The 12,192-nt window shown below is 36.5% G+C and overlaps 1 protein-coding gene across 1 annotated transcript in view; it reads left to right on the top strand.

Moving 5' to 3' along the window:
- Positions 1 to 12,192, top strand: part of TEX11 (testis expressed 11) — a 243,070-nt gene that overhangs the window by 52,447 nt on the left and 178,431 nt on the right. The gene's annotated exons all lie outside the window — the stretch shown is intronic.

Raw genomic sequence — 12,192 nt, 5'->3', positions numbered from 1 at the left:
ATCATCTAATCTCATTTTTTAACATCTTCACAGAAATATAATTCATATACTGTAAAATTCACACATTTAAAATATAATTCAATGGTTTCAGTATATTCATACAGTTGAGAACTTTTAGCACAATCTTAAGTTTAAAACATTTTCATTACACCCAAAACAAATCCCCTATCCATTGCAGTCACTCCCTATTCCTCCTGACCGCTAGCAACTACTTTCTGTCTTTATAGATTTATCTGTTCTGAACATTTCATGTAAATGAGATCGTATAACAATTAATCTTTTGTGCTTAGCTTCTTTTACTTAGCATGTTTTCAAATTTAATCTATGTTGTGAAAGTCGTTCAGTCATGTCCAATTGTTTGTGACCCTATGGACTATACAGTCTCCAGGCCAGAATACTAGAGCGGGTAACCTTTCCCTTTTCCAGGGGATCTTCCCAACCCAAGGACTGAACCCAGGTCTCCTGCATTGCAGGCAGATTCTTTACCAGCTGAGCCACAAAGGAAGCCCAGTCTATGTTGTAGCATCTATCAGTATTTTTATTATCAAATATTATTGTACTATATGGATATACCACATTTTGTTTATCCATTCAGCTATTGATGAACATATAGATTGTTTTCAATTTGGAGCTATTGTAAATAATTCTATTGTGAACATTCATGTACAGATTTTTACATGTACATGTTTTTATTTCTCTTGGATACATACCTAGAAATATAATTGCTCAATAATAGGATAACTCTGTTTAACCTTTTGTGAAACTGCTGGAGTGTTTTCCACAGTGGGTTTGTGTCATTTTACACTTCTGTGCCACTAGTCTCTGAGGGCTCTGATTTCTTCATATCTAGGAATTCTATAGATTTAGAGTTTCCATTTAGGACTTGACCCATTTCAAGTTAATTTTCATGTATGGCATGAGATGAGAGTCCATTAGCATTCTTTTGCATGTAACTCTCCAGTTGTCCTAGCACCATTTGTTGAAGACTGTTCTTTCCCCATTGAATGGTTTTATCACCCTTGTCAAAAATTAATTGATCAGAAATGTGAGGATTTATTTCTGAACTGTTGATTCTGTTCCATTGATGTGTATGTTTGTCCTTATACCAGTGCTATGGTGTCTTGAGTACAGTAGCTGTGTAGTCAGTTTTGATATAAGGAAGGGTGAATTTTCCAGCTTTGCTATTTTTCAGGATTATTTGACTTTCCTGGGTCTCTCACATTTGCATATGAATTTTAGGAAAAGCTTGTTAATTTTTGCAACAAAGCCAGCTGGGATTTTGATAAGAAAACCAATGAATCTGTTTGAGGAGTATTGCTATCTTAATAATCAGTTTGAGGAGTATTGCTGTCTTAATAATGTTAAGTGTTTTGATCCATGGATATGAGATATTACCCATTTAGTTAGGTTTTAATTCCTTCTCATTTTTTAAATGATGAAACTGAGATTCAGAGAGATGATGCAAGTTAATTGAAGATCTAAGACTAGAACCATGATTCTCTGACTTTTAGTCTAACACTCCCTACCCAAAACTTTGTTGTTGTTCAGTCTCTAAGTCATGTCCAACTCTTTTGTGACCCCCCCCCATGTACTACAGCACACCAGGCTCCTCTGTCCCCCATTGTCTCTTGGAGTTCACTCAAATTACGTTACTGTATAAAAAGAGAACCCTTTGTGGTAATTTTGTTTGCTTTTAAATGTTAATATCCTTTGTCGGTTACTTTAATGCAACCACTGAAAAATTGATATGAAGTCCAGCAGGTCTTGGTCTTATATCTTAACTCCTCTACCAACTTGCTCTATGACCTTGCGCTGTTATTTAACCTCCTCAGGCCTATAAAAATCTAATATTTAAGAGATCACAACTCTATATTATATACTGTGACAGGGATACATTTGGCTTGATAGTAGTTCATGTGAAAAAGACCTATATGGTTTATTTTATTTACTGTTTTGTTGATGTATAGTTGATGTACAGTGTTACATGTTACATATGTACACTATAGTGATTGACAATTTTAAAGGTTATACTCCATTTATAGTTATTATAAAATATTCCCATATTATACAATATATTCTTATAGCTTATTTTATTCATAATAGTTTGTACCTCTTAATCCCCTACCCCTATATAACCCTTACCCCCCTCCCCTCTCCTTATTGGTAACTGCAAGTTTGTTCTATGCATCTGTGAGTCTTTTTGTTTGTTTTATTCACTAGTTTGATGCAGTTTTTAGATTCCACATACAAGGGATATCATACAGCATTTTTCTTTCTCTGTCTGGCTTATTTCACTTTTTAGCATAGTACCCTCCCAAGTCCATCTATGTTGTTGCAGATGGCAAAATTTTATTTTTTTATGGCTGAGTAGCAACTTCACTTTCACTTTTCACTTTCATGCATTGGAGAAGGAAATGGCAACCCAGTCCAGTGTTCTTGCCTGGAGAATCCCAGGGATGGGGAAGCCTGGTGGGCTGCCGTCTGTGGGGTTGCAGAGTCGGACATGACTGAAGCTATTTAGCCACAGCAGCAGCTGTACTCCAGTACATATACATACCACATCTTCTTTTGGTATCTATTGATGGATACTTAGATTGCTTCCATATGTTGGCAATTGTAAATAATTTTGCTGTGAACATTGGGGTGAATGTATCTTTTCGAGTTAGTGTTTTATTTTTCAGTTATATACCCAGGAATGAAATGGCTGAGTCATATGGTGGTGCTATTTTTAGTGTTTGAGAAACTTCTATCCTGTTCTCCATACTAACTGTACCAGTTTACAGCCCATAGTGTATGAGGGTTCCCTTTTTTCCACATTCTTGGCAACATTTGTCATTTGTGTTCATTCTGATAACCATTCTGACAGGTGTGAATCGATATCTCATTGTGGTTTTGACTTGCATTAGTTAGGTTCAGCATCTATTCATGTGCCTGTTGGCCTTCTGAAGGTCTTCTTTGGAAACTGTCTGTTTAGACCTGCCCATTTTTAATCAGACTGTTTGCTTTTTTGATGTTGAGTTGTATGAACTATTTATATATTTTGGATATTAATCCCTTATTGGTCATATCATTTACAAATATTTCCTCCCGTTCAATTGATTGTCTTTTCATTTTGTCATTGGTTTCCTTTGCTGTGCAAAAGCTTTAAGTTTGGGTCTCACTTGTTTATTTTTGCTTTTATTTCCTTTGCCTTAAGAGAAAGATCCAAAAAAATATTGCTAGTATTTATGTTAATGAGTTTTCTGCCTATGTTTTCTTCTAGGAGTTTTATGACTTTCAGTCCTTCATTTTAGGTTTTTAATCCATTTTGAGCTTACTTTGGTATTTGGTAAGAGAAAATGGTCTAATATCATTCTTTTGCATGTAGTTGTCCAGTTTTCCTAGCACCACTTGTTTCAGAGACTATCTTTATTGTACATTCTTGCCTCTTTTTTTTTTTTTTTTTTAAGGTATGGTTACCACCCTTAAGAAAATGATAAGCTAGTTTGGAATTTAGGTTATAAATACTTTTTGAAAATGGACAAAGGACAATATAAGTGCAAGATGAGTGGCATAGATCAGGTGGAGCACAGACTTTGTTTAAGGTGGTAAGGTGATGCAAGTATTGTGTTTACCCTTGTGCCACAGATTATCCATTGATAACCTTTTAGCACTGTAGAAGGAACTGTAGATCTTGGTGTTTCTCCAAATTAACCCATTTCCCTTGTCTGTTGGCAATGCCTCTTTCTGCTGGCTATGTCCTCTGCTGCTCCCTTTCCTCTTTTTTTTTAATGGCCTTGAAAATTTTGCTGAGTTTATTTATTTAAAACAATTTGATTTCTTTCTAAAATTTATTTTTAATTAGAGGCTAATTCTTTTACAATGTTGTGTTAGTTTCTGCTGTGCAACCATAAGTATACATATATCCCCTCCCTCTTGAGCCTCCCTCCCACTCCCTCCTACCCTTCACTCTTTAGTAGAGTAAGAGCACTTATAAAAGATGGTATGGTCATAGGAGCATATGAGCCATTAGCTTATCCATAAAGACTGTGGTGAAGGGTGTCCTGAAGATGTAAGTCAATTGGAAAGTCCACTACCTTTATTATACCAAGAGCCTTGGTCCTCTCTCTTTCCTACTAGTTAAGTATTAGCAGTATCTAGTATGGTAGCTGGCACATAATAAATAATATGTTAAATGCATGTTCTACAAATGAAGCTACTTTCCTGTTATCCCTCTCTGACCTGTTTGTCACCCTGAAGAGTGATGGTAGTATTGTTTCCAGTTGTTCAGTTGTGTCTGACTCTTTGTGACCCCATGAACAGCAGCACACCAGGCTTCCCTGTCCTTTACTATCTCCCAGAGTTTGTTCCAACTCAGGTCCATTGAGTCAGTGATGCTATCCATCCATCTCATCCTCTGTCACTCTCTTCTCTTCCAGCTCTCAATCTTTCCCAGCATCAGGGTCTTTTCTAATGAGTTGGCTCTTTGCATCAGGTGGCCAAAGTATTGGAGCTTCAGCTTCAGCATCAGTCCTTCCAGTGAGTACTGAGGGTTGATTTCCTTTAGGATTGACTGGTTTGGTCTCCTTGCTGTCCAAGGGACTCTCAAGAGTCTTCTCCAGCACCAGAATTCAAAAGCATCAATTCTTCGATAGTCAGCCTCCTTTATGGTCCAGCTCTTACATCTGTACATGACTACTGGAAAAACCATAGCTTTGATTATGTGGACCTTTTTTGGCAAAGTAATGTCTCTGCTTTTTAATACGCTGTTTAGGTTTGTCATAGCTTTTTTTCCCCAAAGAGCAAGCGTCTTTTAATTTCATCATTGTAGTCACTGTCTGTAGCGATTTTGGAACCCAAGTCACTTTCCATTGTTTCCCCATCTATTTGCCGTGAAGTGATGGGGCTGGTTGCCATGATCTTAGTTTTCTGAATGTTGGGTTTTAAGCTAGCTTTTTCACTCTCCTCTTTCACCTTCATCAAGAGACTCTTAAGTTACTGTTTACTTTCTGCTATTAGGGTGGTGTCATCTGCATATCTGAGGTTGTTGATATTTCTCTAAGCAATATACTCCTGACAGTAGTATATAAACTATAAAAGATTGAGAGACACTGGTATAGACAAGTGCTATATGATTGTAGGAAAGGGGAAGCAGGGGGTGAGATTATTGTGGGCTGGGTTGTTAGAGGGCCACACGCAAAGGATTTAAAACATAGTTTGCACTTTGGAGAAAGGAAAAGATTTAGATAAGCAGGGAAGATGGCACAGGATATTCCAAGCATAACACAGACTTGAGCATGAGCAAAGTCATGCAGATAGAAATGTGCATGTCTGGTTTAAGGACTATTCAATGATCTGTTTATTCAAAGGAAAGTATTTGTGAAAGGGTATAGTAAGGACTGAGTTTTAAGAAATAAGTTGGGTCAAGTTGAGAAGGCCCAAATTGAGAAGGCTCTTTGAAAAAATAATTTTTAAAGGTAGTGTAGTGGTTGAAGGTTTTTGGGAAAGGATAAGGTACCACAAAGTGCGATCTGTCAATAATGCTTAGACTGGATTGAAAAAATAAATCTACCATAAGTGTAAGCATGAAATGATAAGAGCTTGGACTGTAGTATTAGCAACAAGAATGGAAATGAAGGGGGCAGATAAAGGAAGCAAACATTTATGCTCAGTGAGAAGAACTAAACCATTCAGTTCAGAGACAGAAAAGGGAGAATAAGAAAACTAATTCATTTCACAAATGTATACATGTTGTTGGGGTTGGGGAAGGGGGAGAATGTAGCAAAAAGTAAAGCAAACATAAAGATGGGATGACATGCCAGAGATAGAGGACTATAAAAGTGAGTCATGTATGAGAGGAAAAGAGAATTTCAAGGGAAAATTGGATGATTAGCAGTGGTCAGTGCTTCAGAGAAATAGGAAAAAAAATGAGGATGAAGAAAAGGCTATAGGATCTGGCATTCTGGAAGATGATAGTGACCTTAGAAAGCAATATCATTGGCAAAGTAAAAAACAGAAGACAGACTATAGCAGTTTAAGTGCTGGGTGGATGATGAGGCAGTAGAAGAAGTTAGTATGGTGGGAGATCTCTGAGGTCAAAAGTATTCTGGTAATTCAGAGCATTTGCTTTTTTTACTCTGTTGACATTTGTATTAGTGGTTCAAAAGCAGTGGTGGGTAAAACTGCTGATACTTAAACAATAATCAAGACAGTGGCATATACTTTACTAGTTGTCATTGTATTCTTCATTGCTACACCCTTGGTGTAAAAAGAATTATGGTTTTACTTTAAAATGCCCTTGGTGAAGCAATAAAAATGATTAGTTTTATTAAACTTTGACTCTTGAGTATATAACGTTTTAATATTCTAAGTAATGTAAAGGGAAGTTCCCATAGTATTTCTGCTGTATATTGAAGTGTGAGGATTGTCTTGAGGAAAGGCCCATATGTAATTCTTTGGGTTGTGAGCTGAGTTAGCTACTTTTGTTTTCACAGAACACCATTTTTACTGGAAAGACTGACTGATAGATAAACTTTGTTAATTCAGACTTGGGTATTTAGCAGACATTTTCATAAAAATGAATGAAATGGGAATGTGATTTCAAGGAAGGCAACCAACTATTTGTTGCCGGTGATAAAATTTAAACTTTTAAAAAAGTAAAAATTAGAAGTTTGGAAAACTTGTATATCTCTCCCATGACCATGAGAGCTTCCAGATACTTAGACTTCTCTGATGAAATCAATGATGGTATTAGCTAATATGACTTTTAAAACCTTTTTATTTAAAATATAGATTCACAGGAAGTTGCAAAAATAGTAGAGCTCTAGTGTACCTTTCACCCACTTTTCATCCTTGGTGACATCTTGCATAAGGAGTTGACATTGGTACAATCCATAAATCTTATTCATATTTTACCAGTTTTATGTGAACTCATATGTATCTGTTCTTCTATACAGTTTTATCACATGGATAGATTTGGGTAACCACTATCCCCACGATCACCACCACAGTCAAGATAGAGAAAAGTTCCATGACCACAAAGATTCCTCATGCTTCACCTTTGTAGTCATACCCATTCTCCTGTCCTCAGTCCCAGGCAACCAATAACCTATTCCCCAGTTCTATGATTTTGTCATTTTGGAGTGGTACATAAAAACGGAATGGTATAGTATGTAACCTTTTCATGTTTACTTTTCTCACTTAGCATAATTCCTTTGACATTCATCCAAGTTTTCTGTTATCAATAGTTTGTTTTTTATTTGCAAGTAGTATTCTGTGGTATAGATATACCACAATTTGTCTAGCCATTCACTATTGAAGGAATTTGGGTTGTTTCCAATTTTGGCTTTTGCAGATAAAATTGACAAGAACAGTTGTGTGTAGTGTTTTGTTTTGTTTTGTTTTTAGATTTTTGTTTGAACATAGATTTTTATTTCTGTGGATAAATGCCCAGGACTGTAAATGCTGGATCAAATGGGTAGTATATGTTTAGCTGTCTATTTTTGAAGAAACTGTCAAGTCAAACGTTTTATGGAATGGCTGTGCCATTTTAATTCCCACCAGCAATATCTGAGAGATCCCATTCTCTGCATGCATACAAGCATTTGGTATTGTGCCTAATTTATTTTAGCTATTGTTAGATGTGTGGTAATATTTCATCAATTTTAATTTGCATTTCACTAATGGCTAATGATGTTGAATTTCTTTTTCATGTACTTATTTGCCACTTGTATGTTCTCTTTAAGTGAGATGTCTGTTCATGTCTTGAGCATTTTCTAATTGTACTGTTTGGTTTTTTACTGTGAATTTTATAAATTATATAGTCTAGATTTGAGTTCTTTGGCAAATATGTGTTTGGAAATATTTTCTCGTAGTTTGTAACTTGTCTGTTCAATAGGGTTGCAGACAAAAGTAATTTTAAGTCCAGTTGATATTTTCCTATTATGGATTATGCTTTTGGTGTCATGTCTCAAACTCTTCACCAAACCCTAAATATGAAAATATTCTCCTATATTTTCTTCTAAAAGTTTTATAGCTTTACCTTTAACATTTAAATCTGTATTTGATTTTGAGTTAATTTTTCTGTAAGGTGTGAGATTTAGTTTCCTTTTTTGTTTATGGATATCTAATTGCTCCAGCACCTTTAGTTAAAAAGACTATCCCTCCACCATTGAATTGCTTTTGCACATTTGTTAAATATCAGTTGGCCATACTTGTGTGGGTGGATCTATTGGTATTTCTGGTATATTTATTCTTTCCTTTTGATATATTGGTATATCCCCCTTTCACTATCACACTGTCTTGATTACTATAGCCAATGATGTCTTGTAAATGGGTAGAGTGATTCTTTCCATTTTATTATTATTTTCAGAATTATTTTAGTTATTCTAATTCCTTTTCCTTTACATATAAATTTTAGAATAATCTTGTCCACATTTTCAAAAAATTTTACTAGAATTTACATTTTGTGTTCAGCCTATATATCAATTTGGGAAGAATTGACATTTATTATTTTCATTTGTTGCGTGTGCTTTAGTTGTCATATCAGAGAGACCATTACCTAACCCAAGATCAGGAAGATTTACTCCTATATTTTAGTTAAGAATTTTATAGCTTTTAGCTTTTACATTTAAGCCTTTGATCCACTTTGAGTCATTTTTTTCATATGGTATGAGGTAGATATCCAATTTTATTGTTTTGTATTGAATATCCAGTCCTACCATCATTTTTTATAAAAGGCTATTCTTTCTTCATTGACTTGTCTTTGTACCCTTGTCAAAAATCAGTTGACCCTAAATGTAACCATTTATTTCTGGACTATTAACTTTAGTCTATTTGAAACCATTGGGTGGTGTTTCAGAAAGCTCTGAAGTTTATATCTCAGTACAGAAAGAATTTAGTGAGAGGCAAAGTGTTAGATAAGTGATTTATTAGAATAAGTCATTTGCAAGGGCTATAAGTGGGCGGGTGAAAGGGTGCTATGCCCCCAAGAACTAACTGGGCTATAGTTTCATAATCAAAGGAAAAGTGGGGAAGAGGAGAAGACCTTCTTTGTCTTTCTTGAGTAGATACCATGCTTCCATCATCATCTCCTCTTCCAGGTTGGGCAAGGGAGTTGTCTTGTTTCTACATTGTCAAGCTAGGTCCACAAATTATTGTTATTGTTTTAAATATGTGCAGAGAGCATGTCCTAGGGGTCATTAATTTATTGTGTGCACTGGACAGGATGTTGGTCTCTTGCCACCATTATTTTATTGTTTGGGGGCTTGTCTCATGCTTCTGTTGCTGAGCAAGCCTGCTTTGCTTTGCAATTAAGCAAACCTGCTTTCTTAAGTAATTAACTTACAGGGACTATATATTTTTCCTACTTACAATCCCCTAGTGGGGTTGGCATGAGTTGGCAGGACTACCACCTGCCAGCGTAGGAGATATAAAAGATGTGGGTTTGATCCCTGGGTTGGGAAGATCCCCTGGAGGAGGAAATGGAAACCCACTCCAGTATTCCTGCCTGGAAAAACCCATGGGCAGAGAAATCTGGCAGGCTATGGTCCACAGGGTCACAGTCAGACACGATTGAAGCAACTTAACACACATGCATGCATGCGGTAGAGTTAACTATTTAAGCACCTAGTTTGTCCCTTTACTCTTAATCTTGTATCTTATCTACTCCTAATCTTGTATCTTATCTCTTTGCTAAATTGACTTATTCTAGAATTTTTCGGTAAATTTTTTTAAATTGTCTATGTAGGCTATCATGTCATCCACAGATAGGGATGATTTTATTCCTTTCAAATCTATATAAGTTTTCTTTTCTAACCTATTGTGCTGGCTAGGACTTTCAATACTATGTTGAATAAGAGTGGTGAGTATGAATGATTTTTTTTTGGACATGTTATAATGCAGTGTGTCAACCTTTGGTATATCTACATAACTTAGTTAACCAATATTTTCCAAATTTCCAGTTCATATTGTCACAATTCATGCCTGCCCACTTATAGCCCTTTGATGGACTCATCAAGTAAAACTCCATGAGTTTTAATGGAAAAGTTTATTTATGAAAAGTTCATTTGTATGGTTCCAGAATTCACATTACAACTAAGCTTTAAGAAACTGCCGCTTACTGAGTTTTGGTGTTGTATCAAAGAAGAATAGCCACAATTACCTGAAAAGACTGTTTTCCAACTACATAAATGTGTGAGAGTGGATATTCTTCATATACATACTTAAATAAAAACAATATTATGATAGGTATAATGAAGAATCATTATAAAACAATAAAATGGGAAAGACTAGAGATCTCTTCAAGAAAATTTGAGTGATAAAGAGAACATTTCATGCAAGGATGAGCACGAAAAAGGACTGGAAAAAGTTAGCTTCCCTTCCAGTCCTAAAGAAGGGCAATGCCAAAGCATGTCCAAACTACTGGACATTATGCTCATTTTGCATGCTAGTAAGGTAATGTTCAAAATCCTTCAAGCTAGGCTTCAACAGTATGTGAACTGAGAACTTCTAGATGTACAAATTGGACTTAGAAAAGGTAGAGGAACCAGAGATCAAATTGCCAACATTTGTTGGATCATAGAGAAAATAAGGGAATTCCAGAAAAACATCTGCTTTATTGACTATGCTAAATAAAGCCTTTGACTGTGTGGATCACAACACACTGTGGAAAATTCTTAAAGAGATGGGAATACCTTACCTGTCATCTGAGTTACCTGAATGTGGGTCAAGAAGCAGCGGTTAGAACCAGAGTTTAGAACCAGCCTGGTTCAAAATTGGGAAAGGAGTACATCAAGGCTGTGTATTGTCACCCTGTTTATTTAACTTCAGTGCAGAGTACATCAAATGCTGGGCTGAATGAATCACAAGTTGGAATCAAGATTTCTGGGGAAAATATCAACAGCCTCAGATCAGATGATACCACTTTAGTGGCAGAAAGTGAAGAGGAATTAAAGAGCTTCTCGATGAGAGTGAAAGAGGAGAGTGAAAAGCCTGGCTTAAAATTCAACATTCAAATAAACTAAGATCATGGCATCCAGTCCCATTGCTTCATGGCAGATAGAAGGGGAAAAAGTAGAAGCAGTGACAGATTTTATTTTCTTGGGCTCCAAAATCACTGTGGATGGTAACTGAAGCCACAATGTTAAAAGACCCATGTTCCTTGGAAAGAAAACTATGACAAACCTAGACAGTGTATTAAAAATCAGACAAAGGTCTGCTTTGTCACCACTTTGCTGACAAAGGTCTGTCTACTCAAAGCTATGGTTTTTTCCAGTAGTCATACATGGATGTGGATGTTGAAGCACAAGCTGCAATCAAGATTGCTGCGAGAAATATCAGTAACCTCAGATATACAGATGATACCACCCTTATTCAGTACAGTTCAGTTCAGTTGCTCAGTCGTGTCCAACTCCTTGCCATCTCATGACTGCAGCACACCAGGCCTCCCTGTCCATCACCAACTCCAGGAGCTTACTCAAACTCGTGTCCATTGAGTCGGTGATGCCATCCAACCATCTCATCCTGTCGTCTCCTTCTCCTCCCACCTTCAATCTTTCCCAGCCTCAAGGTCTTTTCAAATGAGTCAGCTCTTCGTATCAGGTGGCCAAAGTATTGGAGTTTCAGCTTCAGCATCAGTACTTCCAATGAATATTTAGGACTGATTTCCTTTAGGATGGACTGGTTGGATCTCCTTGCAGTCCAAGGGACTCTCAAGAGTTTTCTCCAACACCACAGTTCAAAACCATCAATTCTTCGGTGCTCAGCTTTCTTTATAGTCCCAACTCTCACATCCATACATGACTACTGGAAAAACAATGCCTGTGACAAAACAGACCTTTGTTGGCAAAGTAAGATCTCTGCTTTTTAATATGCTATCTAGGTTGGTCATAGCTTTTCTTCCAAGGAGCAAGTGTCTTAATTTCATGGCTGCAATCGCCATCTGCAGTGATTTTGGAGCCCCCCCCCCCCAAATAAAGTCTCTCACTGTTTTCATTGTTTTCCCATCTATTTGCCATGAGATGATGGGCCTAGATGCCATGATCTTAGTTTTCTGAATGTTTAGTTTAAACCAGCTTTTTCATTCTCCTCTTTACTTTCATCAAGAGGCTCTCTAGTTCTTCTTCACTTTCTGCCCTGAGTGTGGTGTCATCTGCATATCTGAGGTGATTGATATTTCTCCCCACAATCTTGATTCCATCTTGTGCTTCATCC

The sequence above is a fragment of the Ovis canadensis genome, chromosome X (genome assembly GCF_042477335.2).
Source record: "Ovis canadensis isolate MfBH-ARS-UI-01 breed Bighorn chromosome X, ARS-UI_OviCan_v2, whole genome shotgun sequence".
Taxonomy (NCBI): Eukaryota; Metazoa; Chordata; class Mammalia; order Artiodactyla; family Bovidae; genus Ovis; species Ovis canadensis.
Note: the sequence above shows the minus strand (reverse complement) of the source record. Positions and strands in the feature narration are given on the sequence as shown.